The sequence below is a fragment of the Pseudonaja textilis genome, chromosome 3, assembly GCF_049901715.1.
Source record: "Pseudonaja textilis isolate UNSWEBS1 chromosome 3, rPseTex1.2, whole genome shotgun sequence".
Lineage (NCBI taxonomy): Eukaryota > Metazoa > Chordata > Lepidosauria > Squamata > Elapidae > Pseudonaja > Pseudonaja textilis.
Window position 1 is genome coordinate 104,052,002 of NC_141992.1, and position 16,257 is coordinate 104,068,258.

Sequence of the window (16,257 nt, forward strand, 5' to 3'; positions counted from 1 at the left end):
TGTATTCAAGATTATTCTCATGAGTTCCGGTTTGCAAGGCTTCGGCGGCGGAAGGAATCCGCGATCATGCATGGTTCCTGCTGCGCTCGCTGCTGGAGTGCCCCCGATCCAGTGGGATTTGGAGGCTATAGTTACCCCATAGAGGTAACTGAAGATAGGGGAGATCTCCCCCTCCCCAGCCGGCTTAACTCCCTTTTCCAAAAGCAGTGGAGAGGCGGTTAGCAATGGCCGCCACAAAGAAGCTTTCAGCCGGACAAGAATGTGCAGGAGGAAGCTGAGAAAGTGAAAGTTTTTGGCTGAACAAGGACAAGTAACATCTAAATACCCTGGAAATTCAATTTTCTTAAAGATACATTGTTCCCTAAGAAAATCGTAAAAAGTGGTGGATGAAAGTGAAAAGGGAAAGTTTGTTTTTTCTCACTCTCCTTCCCTACAGAGATAGCAGATGGAAATCGGAAAAACCCGTCTTGGCAACAGAAGGTAATTAAATCTGAAAATTAAAGCCAATGGGACATTAAAGATTTCTGAACATTGGAATTTAAAAATTAAAATCTTTTTGCTATAAGTGGGAAGGGAGAGGTAAAGAATTTATATTAAGACTTTGCTGGAGGAGACTGCTTGGAGCTTATAAGATCAGAGCTAAGCTGCAATAAGACTTCTAAAAAATACATTTTGGAACTTTGCAATTGAATTCTACCCCAGGAAGAGAAAGCATAAAAAGAAGAAAGTGCTAAATGAAACAGTTTGTGTTGATTTGGATTGCTTGGTGACTTTGGGATTTTTGGAAACTATTTTTTGAAAGACTAAAAACATTTGGGTTGTTTAAAAAAATTTCACAATGGCATTATCTGTTGAAGAATTGAAAATTGAATTCAAAAAGCTAAAAGAAGAGGAACAAGAAGGCAACGGCTCTTCTGGATCTGTTTTTCACTTCTTAGAAGTGGCGATTTCTACCTACCAGGAATTACAACAACAAGAAGGCTGGGATGATGAAGAAGAAGCCATCTTTAATGAACAAACAATTTTAGTTGAGGAAGAAAAGGGAAAGAGGGGAAAGAGAATTCAAGATTTTAAAAAACAACCAAGAAAGGGAAAAATAAGGTGAAAAATCAATACGATGTCAGAAAGCAACAGAAAAGAGGAATACAACAAAGAGGGGAGACTAAGAGGGTGGAGATTAAGAGATGGGGGGGTAAAAAGAGTAGATTCGACAAGAAAGGAAGGGAAAAAGGAAGAGAAGTTATAAAGGCTTGAAACAAGATGTTAAAAAACAGGTTCTTTTCAGAGACAAAGGGTAAAATACAATTTAAAAAGTGATCCTGCAAAAGTACATAAGATTGTATTGTAGTATTTGTATTTGAAATAGTTAGAAAATTGGAATATTATATGAGTTAATAAAATATTAAAGGGAATGTCTAAGATTTAATGATAGAGTTTAATTTACTATGGAACATTGTTTTAACTATATTATAATAATTATATTAACTAATTATTTTTTAAATGTAGTACGTAGAATGTACTAAGCAGAATCAGAATGGAAATTATATATTATTTTAAGTGTTAAATTTAGGGAAAAGATAGAAAGGCGTCACACTTCAACCAGTGATTACAGGAGAAATTTTGTATTAAAGAGAAAAGATAAATAGATAATTGAAAAAGAACGGACAAAAGATACAAGATTTAAATTTAGATGAAATAAATAAAGTAGAATTAAGACAGTGAAAAGAGGGGAGAAGACATATAGAAAATATAGAATGTTAAATAAGATATGAAATGGTATACAAGGTGAGCATGAATTTGATTTATGTCTGTACAAAAAGATGTAACCCAGGGCTAAGCTGCTTTCCAAAAAGAAGTTTTATGTTTTCATGTTTTGTGTTTTGTTTGTCTATGTTTGTTTATTGAAAATTAATAAAATTTTGGAAGAATGTTGGAAGAGATAGAACATATGAAATTGTAAACAAGACAGACGAAAGTATAAGTACAATGAGTAAAAAGATATAGAAATTTAGGTAAAAGAAATACAATTGAATAAGAAGAAAATGAGATAACTATAAAAGAAAATTAAGAGAAGTAAAGGGAGAAATAGTGAGAAGTTGGAAAAAGGGTAATAAGATATGAAGTTGAATACATAAGATGAATATGCATATGAAATTGTGTCTGTATGGAAATGCGATAACCTGGAACTATGCTGTACTCAAATAAGATGTTTTATTTGTTTTGTTAAAACTCACTAAGCAGCTTTCAGAAGTTTTATGTTTTTATGTTTTATGTTTTGTTTGTTTGTGTATTGTCTTTGAAAATTAATAAAATTTGTTGTTTTTTAAAAAAAGATTATTCTCATGTTATCTTTTATTTGCTTCTTAGGCAGAAATCCATTTGATCAGTATGTGTGAAGTGATTCAAATATCTTTTAAGTCTTTCTGCCATTATTGAGGCAAATATTTTGTAGTCTGCATTCAGCAGGGATATAGGTCTATAGTTTTTTATTTGTTGTAAGCCAGTATCTTCTTTTAGTATAAGAGTAATGTAAGCCTCTGACCATAAGTTAGGTATTTTGGTTTTTGACAAAACCTCATGCATTACTTCAAGCATTGTAGTGCTTAAAGATTCCTGCGAGGTCTTATAGAATTCTATGGTAGCCCATCTGGGCCTGGGGCCTTTCCAGTGTTTTGTCTATTTATCGCCTCTGTCAGTTCTCTATTCTTCTTTTGTGATATTTTTGTAGTTCTTTCTCCAGTTTCTTGTAGTCTTCCTCTAATATTTGTTGTGTTTGCCTTTTTTTAATGTTCTTTCTTCTTGTATAATTTATAATCAGACCTCTGGTATAGGTCTTCATGGTATCCCATACATTTCGTAATGAAGTTTCCTCCTTATTGTTTTCTTTAAAGAAAAAAGCCAGTTCTTTTTTCATATCTTGTATAAATTCTTTTTCCTTCAAGATTGAATTGTTCAAAGTCCATCTTGATCTTTTCTTTTGTCCCTGCCACTTGACTCATATTGGGTTATGGTCTGCCCAATTACTTGTTTCTATATTTACCTCTTGTATGTTAGACATTAGTTCTGTTGACATCCAGACCATATCAATTTTTGACCATGATAAACGTCTATTAGAGTAAAATGTATATTAGTGTTCATTTCTCTCCAGAGGTCTCGAATGCTTAATCCCTCTACCATCTTGAAGGATTTCGGAAGTGTCTTTCTATTTTGTTTATTAACTTTCTGTGTTTTATAATCCAACTTTGTGTCCACTATCGCATTAAAATCTCCCAAGATGCAGATATTATCATATTCCAATTCTATTATTTTCTTGTGCAGTTTTTTAATAATATTCTTCTTGCTTTTCATTTGGTGCATAAATGGCTACTAAAAGCATCTTTAGGTTATTATCAATTATTTCCACCATCAGTATTCTTCCTTCTTCATCTGTAAAAATTCATTTAGCTTTAATTGGATTCTTAATATATAGAGCTACTCTTTTATAGAGCTATATAGAGCTACTCTTTTATTTTGTTGAGCCAATTCTGATTCCCAATTCTGGAATAATTCAATACTTGGACATATTTTTTAATATGGACTTCTTTCAAACAGATTATATCAAGTTTTAATTTTTCTAGTTTAAGAACTTTTTTTCCTTTTGATGGCCGAATTCAATCTATTTATATTTATTTAATCAATTTCTTTTCTTCCATTGTTTATACTTTATATGTAGGGTTTATTGCTCTTGTTGTTCTTTGCTCTCTTCTTTTGGTTTCACCCTTCCACCTGCTGCTCCTTCTTCTTGTATCTTTTCATCTCTTTTTTCTTTATCTCTTACTTCAACCATCTCCTCTTGAAGTTTATTTCCTCGTCTCAAATTCTCTCTTCTTTTCCTCTAAAATATTCATCATAAGATAATTCTGCTTTCTCTATTGAGTCCAATCTGTGTCTTTGCTTTTGCCAAGTGAGTATTAAACCTTCTGGAATCAGCCATCTATAGTTCACTCCCTTCTTAATTAAAGTTTTCATCAAGAATTGGTATTCTCTTCTCAAATCTCCCACTTTTCTTGGTACTTGTTTTTGGACTGTAATCTCCTTTCCTTTATATTTCAGTGGATCATCCCTTACTCTCTGTAATATTTGTGTTTTGATTGCTTTCTTAGTGAATCTCACATGGTAATTTGTTTTTCATAGCATATCTTGTATACACTTGGAACACTTCATCTATTCCATCCATCATTTTTTCTTTGAATATGTCCAAGGCTCCTGCCAGCACTTCTATCATTATTTCTGCAAGATTTTCCTCTTTTTCTTCCTCAATATTTTGAAATCTGAGATAAAAATCTGCTCTGTTCATCTCCCAGGCAAGCATTCTTTCCCTTGTCTTATTCAATTGCTATCAGCCTGTTATCAATTTTTCCAACTTTTTTCTCTTTCTGGTCTCCTTTTTTTATTTTTTGAAATCTTCATTCTTCATCATCATTTGTTGTATGTTCTCTATTTTCTCATCTGTTTTCCCTATTCTCTCATCTATTCTTTCTATTCTATCTTCCAAACGTTTCCCTTGTTCTTGTATTGCTTGCATTATCATTTGTAATGTGGTCTCCTTTTCCTTCTCCCTCTCTTTCTCTTTCTCCTGCTGTAACATGGTGTGAACTGACCTCTGACCAGCTGGGCTTAGGGAGGAGGAGGTAGGGATTGATGAGCCTAAAGCTGCTGTTTTCCTCATCTCTAGTTGGTTGTCCTCAATAGGTATCTGCTAACAACGCAAAGACCAATTTTCTTCAGGTTCTTCTCTACCTTAAACCAATTGTAAATGAGAAGAAAAAGTAAAAGAGGAAAAAGAAGAAAACAAACAGGGGAAAAGTTTTATTCATCCCAGGGAGCCAAAAATACTAATATTAAAAAAAGAAAAAGAAAATTTTATTTCTGAGAGAGAGAAGCAAAATGTTCAAAAATAAAAAATCCTCTAATAGTAATCCAAGAAAAAGGAGAAAAAGCAGCTATGATAATAAAAAAAGTAATCCACATATAGTTTCAAAAGGGAAAAAAGCAAACGCAAAAAAAAAAAAAAATCCAACAATGAGGCAAGTGTCAATTCAGGAGAAACAGGGAAAAAAACAAGGCCCAGAATGAGTGCCAGCCACTAAAAGAAAAATCAGTTGTAATTTAAAAATAAGTCACAAAACAAATCACAGCCACCATGCAATGTCCAAGGCATCACAATCAAAATTTCTACAAGATATAATCCAAGGTCATAGTAGTCTTTTCTCTTCCAACTTCAATCTCCATCTGTTTAAGTTGTTTTACAAGAGAAGCACCTGTTAAAACAATTCTTATTCAGTGCTCAGCTCTCTGTCTTCTCTTAATATAAACACCTTGTGGCTAAAAGGATTTTCTCAGCAATTTGTTTTTTCAGTCCCTTCAAAAAAAAAAAGATTTTTAAAGCCTCTAGATGGCAATGTTGTTTTGTTTTATTTTACTTTTACTTTCACTACCTTGCTATATTGTAGTCAAAAAGGTTTCTAATAAAAGATTGCCTTTTAAAAGAGGGAAGAAAAAAGAAAAAGTTCCAAGACTATCTTTAAGGTAAATGTTAAGAAATGTCTTCTTAAGTTGTTATTATAAAATCCAGTCCAGTTAAAAATTTAGTCCTTGTTAAGTTACAGTAAAATAATTCTAAATGATTTTAACAGTTTACGACAGGTTCGATTTTGCCGCTTGTTTACTCTTCTGTCTTCTATCTTCTTAAAATCTTTTCTCCTTAGGGTGCTCTCTCATTCTTTATGAGAAAAAAATTTAATGATCTCACCCAGAGCTGACACACTTTCTTTCCCTTTCTTCTTCTGTTCCAGAGCTGTCCTGACCTTGAAGCAGCTTTCAATGGCCACTTTCCTCTGCAGCCAGATTAGAGAGCTTTTCCTGCATCAACCAGGGACTTTGCGGTGTCCCTGGGATCAGCAGGATGCACTCTCCTCGACCACCATCTCTATGGGATGGTTTGGGTCCAAGCTGCGGGGATATCGATGCCTCCCCAGGAGCACTGGAATCATTCATCATCTCATCGTGATGTCAGTCCTGCCCTCCTGGAATCTGCATTCCACACTGTTCTAACTCCACAAACAAAGTTTGCATGTGAACAAGATGCTGCTCCAGAGATTCTCCAGGTTGCAGACTGGCTCTGTATAACTTTCTTGATAATTATACAATATTGCATGCAGACACACTCATGTGCACACTTCTCAACTTCAGCCAGACCTCTTTTGCAGTCTTTAAATCAGCTACATTGGTAAACTGTTTATCTTCTAAACTTAAGATGACATAAGCCATTGCTTTATCATGCTGCCTCTGATCTGCAACAGTTAATGGTGCTTGGGGTGGGTTTTCCACAATATCCCACAGTTTCTTAGCTTTTCCATCTTTACAGCCCAAATTATATAATTTTTCTGATCCAAATGAGGTAGAGAGGTCTCCTTAATTTTCTCAGCCATCCTGCAAAGCCATCTCTGTCTTGTAAACACTGGTAGTCTCTCTCAGCTTAAATTACAATGCAGTCTTTTTGTGTGTTCTTAGGACTGGCTGGGCCCATGACCTGTTAGAGTTTGCAGCAGAAATTCAAATCCAGAAAGCACATCCAGATGACTGATTCAACAGGTTTAATTAACTTCTTTATATACATAATAACACATGAAGTAAATGTACAATATCAATGTAGGTTATTCCAACATGGTAGAACTGGCAAAAACACAAGCAAAGGAGAGAACAGCAGAAAACAGTTTCAGTTTTGATTCAGAGATACAGACAAGACTTTTAGCTTCAGAGCCCAGAGCTTAATATAGAGCCACGCCTCGGCTCCTTCCAGTTTCGGTTTCCAAACAGCCCTCATTGGCTGATTTAGTTGCTATGCCTGTTCATTGGCTGACCTTTTTACTATGCTCTGCCAGTTCATGAATATTCTGATAGGGAGCCCCTGCAGTGTTTATGCAACTCATTAATGGGGTCCTGCATGAGTACCTATACAAGGGAGTGCTATACAAGGGAGTTCTAATTTATTTGGTTGATATTCTCATCTTCAGTGAGGCCATGGAGGAACATGTCAAACTAGTGCAACAAGTACTGAAAAAACTGCTAGATGCTAAGCTTTATGCCAAACTGTCAAAGTGCGAGTTCCACAAGACCTCCTTAGACCACCTGGGTTACCGAGTGTCAAGTGAGGGAATTGAAATGGACCTGGGCAAAGTTAAAGCCGTACTATATTGGCAGCCTCATTGCACCCAGAAACAACTTCAAAGCTTCCTGAGCTTTGCAAATTTTACTGGCAGTTCATTCCTGCATTTGCTGAGGTAGCCTTCCCACATACAGAGCTATTAAAAAGGGTGGACCAACCCCAACCCCAACCCCAACCAACCTCTGAACTGGACACTTGAATGTCAATAAGCTTATGACTTACAAGGGTGTTATCAGAATAAGTCTCACTCTCCTCTGGTGGGGTTGGAGTTCTCAGCTCCTCCTGGGCAGGAGGAGCAAACTCAATGACCTCCACCCCCACCCCCCCTTCAGTACTGCTTCATGATTCTTCTTTGGCAGCTTCTCAGGCTTCCTGCCCCCAGTGGTTACTGGCTTGGAGCTTGGTTTGGCAAGGCAATCAACTGCTTGGTGCTCCTCCTTCCTGCACTTGAACCATGCCATGAACATCAGTTTGGGTGCTGGCCAAACTTTGGCAGCTTTCGGGGCTTCTTTAGGGGCAGGGGGAGGGCTTGCCCCAGCTGCACTTTCCACAGTGCCAGTCTCTGGCCAGGTCAACTTCCACCTCATCTGCCAACATATACCAGCACTGGAGTTCTTGAGTGCCCCACAGCAGCATTGATAGATTTCATCATTAAGGCCATCTTTGTAGCATTCCATCAGGACTTCTGGGGGCCAGCCAGTCATATGGAAGTCCAGCTCACAAAACTCCTGGGTGTATTCTGCCATTGACCTCCCCGGGTGATGGTTTTCATTCTGGTCCTAGCCTTGCATTCAGCTAGGGGGTCCTCAAACCACCGGCGAAGCACCATCATAAACTGGTCATAATCTCTTAGTTGGGGAGCCTTATCATTATGAAGAGTGACCAACAGTCTGCTGCAGCCCCTTCCAGGGCTATGGTGACACATCTCACTTTGACTGCCTCTGATCCTAAGTCTTCTCCATTCTCTTACATAAGATTCCAGACTTGGGCTAGAAGGAATCCAGGGCTTTGGGATCCCCTGTGTATTTTACTCCCAGCAGAGAACCTTAGGAATTCAGGGCCTCCAGGGGATGCCCCCCTCCCCACCAGAAGGTCCTGGGCTGCAGTAGCAGTTGTTGTCAGGGCAGCAGCTGCCAATAATGCTCCCTGTGGAGCAACAGGGGCCATCACTGGGATTGCAGCGACCGCGGCTTCCCCTGTTGCCAGGCTCTGTGCACTAGCTGAGCATGCTTCTATGTGAGGGTCTCCTGAGCTCTCCAACTGTTGATTGCTTCATGCAGTAGTTGCAGGGCATGGGTCTGTAGGAGGTCCTCTTTGTCAGATTCTGGCAGGGCAGTCACCTCTGGTGGATGTTTCTCAGGGTCTTCCATGCGTCCTATGCCCAGTAACCATCTGGCTCAGACTGGAATCTCAAGTTGCAGCTCCTCTAGCCATTTTGTTTCCTCATGGCACCAATGTGGCTGTGGGGAGGTCAACCCCAGGGCTCTGGACTCTTCCTGGTCGCTCCCATGGGTCGACATTGTGTGCTCACCCCTTCAGTAGACTGGAGTCTCTGGGTTGGCTAATAAAGTAGATCTTGCCTAATGTCAGACCTGCCTCCATTCAAAACCCAAGAAAGAAAAAACCCCTACTCCATGAAATGATAGCAGCGAAAGCAAGGCAAGATCTGATTCAAAATATGATAAAGTTACATATTGAAAGTTTCCCCTAATCCCTCCCCCCGGGGTCCAGCACTGAGAGTCCAATCAACATCCAGTATGATGTTGTGTGAAGCTCATTTTCAGGTATTTCATCCCTCTGGAGTCCTAGGTTGGCTGGCCTCGACTGTGGGAATAAAACTTTGGCTTGTGTTTGGGTAATGATCAATCTAATACTTTGTACATACATGCTTGTTTAAAGGTCACTGAGATAGTGTAAGGAAATTTCACAATGAGAACGATAAGAATAAACACAAGGAACTAGGAAACAGCTCAGATAGCAATACACAAGTCTCAGACAGCAATACACAAGTCTATACTATATCTGAACTATTGTAACCCATCATGTGATTATGCTTGCTATGTTTACCATGTACAAAAATCTCAATAAAAGGGAGCGCTGGATTTTGCTCTAGGCTCTCATCCTGAGAACACTCGCTTGTGTCTCATCTTTTCCATGAGAGACCACCACAAGTGGTGACCCTGATGTGATCCACGGCAGGTGGTACGTGTCCGGACCTCCGTGTTTCCTCACCTGGAATAGGTAAAGTACTACTTAACTATTGCTGGACAATAGGATTTTTCAGGAAACATGGGGGGGAAACTTTCTCAGCCACAGGAACGTCATGTTAGTGAGCTGCTGAAGTTAGTCAGGACAAATTTCTTTATCTTTAAATCATCCGGAGGGGAGCATATAGTTCTTTCAAAAGGTAATGTGAAAAAGCTGCTGCAAGAGATCTGGTGGCAATGCCCCTGGTACTCAGAGAGGGGCCCTTTAAAGTTAGACACATGGAGGAGAATTGGAACTATCCTTCATGAGGAACCACGGTCAACAGCTGAAATTTTGACATATTGGAAGGTTGTTATGACTGCTTTAGAGACCCAGCAACAACCTCTTTTAAAACCTTTAGTAGAACCCCCTCCTTATAAAGAAGTTGTGTTGTACCCTCCGACTCCAAAACTGGAGTATGTTTTCTCACCCTCAACAGCGCCTACGCCTGTGGAGGAGAAACCCCAGCCACAAATGGGAAAAGTTCAAGCAATGATGCATCAGGCTTTCAATGAGGGGAAATTAGAGCCTGATGAGATTCCCCAAATGAATTTGTTTCCAGTTAATAGGCAAGTGGATGCTCAAGGCAACATGCAGGCGGAATGGGTTGCGATTCCGTTGGCAGTACTTAGGGAAATCAAGAAAGCTGTTAAAGATTACAGTATTCAAAGTCCTTTTACAAAGGGTCTCCTGACAAGTTTGGCTACCTCACGCATGATTCCTAATGACTGGAAAGACTGAATGAGAATGATATTGAGCTCTACTCAGTATGTGGTTTTTGATTCAGAGTACCAAAGGGAAGCTATCACTAAGGGATGGAATTCGGGGGGGGCTGTATACGCCAGACCAAATCTATGGGGCAGTCTTGTTTGAATCCACTGCTGATCAAGCTACTAATTTGCCTGATCACGCATTTCCCCTGGTTATGGCGGCTGTCCTTGGGGCGTTGTCCCGCATCCAGGATGTGAGAACCCCGGCATGGTCTTTTTCTCAAATTAAGCAAACAGCATCTGAGTCTTATAACGAATTTGTGGAAAGGCTACAATTGGCTATTACCCGGCAGATTTCTAATGAGGAAGCGGCAAAGGAACTTTTGCTGAGATTGGCAGTCTAAAATGCAAACGCTGACTGCAAGCGTATCTTACAGCCTTTGGTGGCTAGAGGTGAGGTTGCTCTGGCTGATCTGTTAAAGGCATGTGCAGTGGTGGGTTCTCAGGCTTACAACATGGAGACTTTGGCTATGGCATTACAAAGAGGGATGAAACCTATGGGGAACTGTTTTAATTGTGGGAAGCCTGGCCATTTTAAAGCCCAGTGCCGAGCCCCTGGGGGGGAATGGCGTTTAACAAAAACAAAAATAAGGACGTCCGCCCGAAGTCGGTCTGTCCGAAATGCAAAAAAGGGTTTCATTGGGCAAATCAATGTCGCTCTGATCAGAACCAAAATTCGGGAAACTAAATTTGGGGCGTGCAGCTAGCCCCACTCCCAAGGCTGTTACAAAGGCATCACCTGCAACTACCAGGAGTGCAGGTTTGGGTTTAAAAATGTTGCACTCGATTGATGTGGCTTTTCCTAATCAAGTGTACATTGAGGACACTCATTTGCATGGGCCACTGCCAGAAAAAACAGTGGGATTAGTACTTCCCAGGTCATCTGCATCAAAAAAAAAGGTTCTTTGTTATTCCAGGGGTTATTGATCAAGATTATAAAGGGGTTATTAAGATACAATTGTACACTGATACTCCTGCATCATTAATGGCTGGTGAATCTATTGCCCAGTTATTATTGCTTCCATACATTCCTATGAATCCTTTAATTGGGATCCCACGAACTGGCGGTTTTGGGTCCACTGAAATGGCCAGTTCTACAGTTGCTGCAGAATTGCTAGCTCTGACAAAAGAGTTGACTACAGACCAACCTAAAATGACAATTGAAATTCAGGGAAAATCATTTTCTGGCCTTATAGATTCCGGAGCAGATGTCTCTGTGATACGCCAAAAGGAATGGCCAAATGAATGGGTGCTTGAGGACTCTCCAGCTGTTCGTGGAGTAGGTGGTATGCAATTTGCAAGAAGTAGCGTACATTGGTTAACAGCATTGCATAGAGCAACTGGCGAGACCGCAAGGATTCAACCTATTGTGTTGCCCCTGCATGTAAACTTGTGGGGTAGAGATTTGCTGTCACAGTTCCGCACAAAAATTGTTATTGGATAATGGAAAAGTTACAACTGTTAACCTCTCAGCCAGTTTGGATTGACCAATGGCCACTTCCACAGGAAAAGCTTGTAGCTTTACATCAATTGGTAGCTGAGCAGCTACAATTAGGCCATGTTGAGCCAACCTTTAGTCCGTATAACACTCCGGTGTTTGTTATCAAAAAGAAAAATGGAAAATGGAGATTTTTACATGATTTGAGAGCTGTCAAGGTCATCCTTCAACCAATGGGAGCGTTACAATGTGGCTTGCCTAACCCTAACCTGATCCAGCGCAATTGGGATCTAGTTGTAGTAGATTTGCGGGATTGCTTCTTTTCTATCCCTTTGCATACAGATGACAAGCAATTATTTGCCTTTAACGTACCTGAGTTGAATAACAGTGCACCTACCTTTCATTACCAATGGAAGGTTTTGCCACAAGGAATGCTAAACAGTCCAATGATGTGCCAGTCATATGTTCGAACGGCTCTGGCTCCGTTCAGAACCTCCCATCCTGGGTGGAAGGTTTACCATTACATGGATGATATTTTAATTGCAGCTCCCGGCCCACCGGAAACGGTTAAGGCAGCGTTACCTTGCCTTAAAGAGGTATTATTGCGATTTGGACTTCATATTGCCCCAGAAAAAATTCAAAGTCAAACGCCATATGCCTACTTAGGGCATAAGGTCCTTGCAACCTATGCTCATCTGGTCATTCCGGAAATCAAAATTGAGGAAAAAATTTCTCTAGTAAAATTACAACAAATACTAGGAACAATTAACTGGGTTAGACCCTACCTGGGGTTAACTACAGCGGTGCTCCAGCCCTTGTTCTTGGCCCTAAAGGGCTCCACGAGGCCAGATTCTGCTATAACATTATCAGAACAAAGGGAGGTACTGGCATACGTAAATGCAGCTTTAACGCAGCATTGGATTGATTGATGCATTCCCGATACCCCATTTGCTTTGGCAATTTTACAAACTCCAGCCTTGCCTACGGCAGCTTTATTCCAATTACATGAGGCGCAGGTTTATATCATTGAATGGTTACATTTGCAGAATACTCCCAGAAAAACAGTTTCTACTATGGCTATGCTTTATAGTGAGTTAATCATCAAAGGCCAGAATCGCAGTATGCGTTTATATGGCATAGATCTAGTTCAGTTATTTTTACCTATCTCCCTCACTTTGTGGAAAACTTGGTATAGTCAATCCATTGAATTGCAGATTGCTCTTGAAAATTGGCCAGGGAAGATTTCTTACCATACCCCCAGTGACCGCCGTTTCCAGTTGCTTCAAAACGTATCTGTAAATTTTAATTCAGTTATTGCTAAGCAGCCTGTTGAGGGTGTGACCGTTTATGCGGACGATGGTAAGACCTACGGCGCTTGTGCATGGAGACAGGAAGGGGTATGGAAAACAAAGATTACCCCTCCTCAGCAATCAGCACAAAGGGCTGAATTAGCTGCTGCTATTTTGGCCTTACAGGAATTTGCGCAAGAACTGCTAAATCTAATTGTGGATTCTCTTTACGTTTATCAATTGATACTTAACATTGAATTTGCTTATCTTTCCCCATCTGTTGATGCTAATCTTATGAGTGTGTTTTTAGCCCTGCAAAGCTGTCTTCATTCTCGCATACATTCTTTGCATATCGCACATATTTGCAGCCACCAGCCACTTCCCGGGGAGCTGCAGGAAGGGAATGACGTGGCCGACGTGACCGCCTCGGCCATGTCATGTCTCTCACTTTCCCCTGTTACTCCGTGGGACTCACATAGCTATTTTCATCAAAATGCCAAAGCTCTTTGTAAACAATTTGGTCTCACTGCTGCAGAAGCAGCAGCTATTATCCAGCAATGTCCTAGTTGCAGTGCCCAATCCAGTGCTCTTCCTCAAGGAGTAAATCCTCGGGGGACATCTGCTTGTCAGCTATGACAGATGGATGTCACACAACACCCTCCTTTCAAACCATGGCACCATCTGCATGTCACCGTTGATACCTATTCAGGATTTATTATGGTAACACCTCAACAAGGAGAGGCTACAAAACATGTAGTCAACCATTGTCTCCGTACCTTCACACATGTTGGGCCACCAATGGAGATAAAAACCGATAATGGCCCTGCTTACATCAGCACCGCCTTTGCGGAATTTTGTCATCGATGGTCAATTATACATGAATTTGGCATTCCCTATAATTCCACTGGTCAGCCATTGTGGAACGAGCTAATCAGACACTCAAACAAGCACTCCTTCATATCAAAATGAAAACGGGGGAAGTGGATGGATATGGTTTGCCTTACATACAAAACATTCTTAATATTACCTTATAATACTTTAAATTTTCTAAACATAACAGGATCTCCTGCTGCTATGGCAGCCAGTAGGCATTTTGCTTCCTCCCCTTCTGCAGGAGCGCCAAGACTGAAAGTTCGGTATAGGAGACTGCCAGATCCAACGTGGAGAGGACCTGTCCCGCTGATAACTTGGGGCTGAGGATACGCTGCCGTTGAAGATGAGGGGACAGTTGTTTGGGTTCCTGCTCGCTGTGTGCGTCCTTATCATCAGCCAAAGGGGCAAGGGGGTGGATTTGGGGGAATGGAAAAGAAACACATTGATCCAGGACATGGGGAAACTAGCAAACCTTTATAACAGAACTGATTGTTGGGTATGTATGCACATGCCAACTCACAAAACATCAGGGCTTCCAATGGTTGCAGTAACTCTGGCCAAAGGCGACTGGTATAAGGGACAATGCTATGGTTGTTTGGGGATGTGGTCTAGCAGTTGGACTCCAAGTAACATAACTACCTTACACCTTGGAAGCCGGATCCAAGAGGTGGCGGGTATCTGCCACAATGAGACGGTAGAGAATATGACTTATTTGGGAACATATCCGTTTTGCAACAAAACAATTGTTATTGGCAATGGAAGTCGGGTTTATTTGGGTGACATGAAAACAAAAAATCTTACTTACTTTGTACACAACATTTCTTATTTTGATATCACATCTTTGATCAATGAAAATGGTGCCCATATATTCCTGCCACATGTTGTCCCACCACGATAGAAAACCAGTTGTCTAAATGTGCGAATGGGACTAACGCACCATCGTCCACTTATTTGGCTATGTTAATGGAGTCCTTTGCAAAACTAATCTATGTTGAGCCAGGTAAGGTTGGTCATCTGGGAGCAAATTTATGGTTGCTGTGTGGTCGGATGGCCTATGATCGCATGCCAGCACGATGGAAAGGGGTCTGCAGCTTTGGGAAGGTAATCCCATCTCATGTCATTTCAAAATCTTTGGGGACTGCTCATATCCACAATGCGCGTTCTGCAACGGAAGTAAACTCTGTTTTGACCCATGACTACTGGACACAGATATCAAGGGGAATGATTCCCCCTTTAGGAGTCATGATGAACTATAGAGATTTGCATCGTTTAAACAATTGGACAGTTACTATGTTTAATGACACCATTAAAATGCTAAGGCTGCTTGAAGAAGAGCAAGGCAAAATTTGTGACTTCATCCTGCAAACCAGATATGCGGTGGATACTATTCTGGCTGCGCAAGGGGGAGTTTGCGCTGTGGTTCATACGCATTGTTGCACGTATATCTCTGATTATTCCCCAAACATTACAGCTACTATACAGCATATGGAACAAACCTTGAAGGAGAATCCATTACAATCGGAGGGTGAGGGACTGGACGTGTGGTCTGCACTTTGGTCCTGGTTGCCAAATGGTTCATGGATTCATCACCTAGTTGTTGGAGTGATATTGCTTATTATACTTTCTCTCTGTGCATGCTGTTATATCCAATGTCTCCCTGGACTTTTAGGAATGTGTCGGGTGAAGCCTCCGGAAAGAGAACTGCTGTTGCAGATGGCGAAAAGCTACCAAGGCATCCGCGATCATCAAAAAACTAAAACGGGGAGATGTGGGAATAAAACTTTGGCTTGGGTTTGGGTAATGATCAATCTAATACTTTGTACATACATGCTTGTTTAAAGGTCACTGAGATAGTGTAAGGAAATTTCACAATGAGAACGATAAGAATAAACACAAGGAACTAGGAAACAGCTCAGACAGCAATACACAAGTCTCAGACAGCAATACACAAGTCTATACTATATCTGAACTATTGTAACCCATCATGTGATTATGCTTGCTATGTTTACCATGTACAAAAATCTCAATAAAAGGGAGCGCTGGATTTTGCTCTGGGCTCTCATCCCGAGAACACTCGCTTGTGTCTCATCTTTTCCATGAGAGACCACCACACTCGACAAGGTGTAAACAACTCCACTCAGCAGTGCAATAATTCTTGAGAGCAAACCTCCCTTTCAGTTCATCACACCGGCTCACTTCCCCAACCCAAATGCCATGCCCCCCCCATTACTATGGTAGCCAATAGGAAGCATACAGCAAGGTCAAACCCCAAGCTGAAGATCCAGCTGACACAATCTTTCTTGAGGCTGGCCAGGAACAGAAACTTGATGGCTGACCTAAAAGCCTTCACCTCTGACAGCTGACTGGATGTTGTGCTCTCAGAAATAAACCTTACCTCTGGTTCAAGCACTTGCCTGTTTATTTTATTCCTAG

The 16,257-nt window shown here is 40.6% G+C and overlaps 1 long non-coding RNA gene across 2 annotated transcripts; it reads left to right on the forward strand.

Annotated features, from left to right (window-relative positions):
- Window positions 1-9,464: 9,464 nt before the first annotated feature.
- On the forward strand, window positions 9,465-15,897 carry LOC148126245 (uncharacterized). Of its 2 annotated transcripts, none has more exons than XR_015743360.1 (2): window positions 9,465-11,510; window positions 14,066-15,897. It is a non-coding gene; the product is annotated as an uncharacterized LOC148126245 (long non-coding RNA). The 2 variants fall into 2 exon arrangements; XR_015743361.1 differs by having other exon boundaries at window positions 9,465-11,503.
- Window positions 15,898-16,257: the final 360 nt, after the last annotated feature.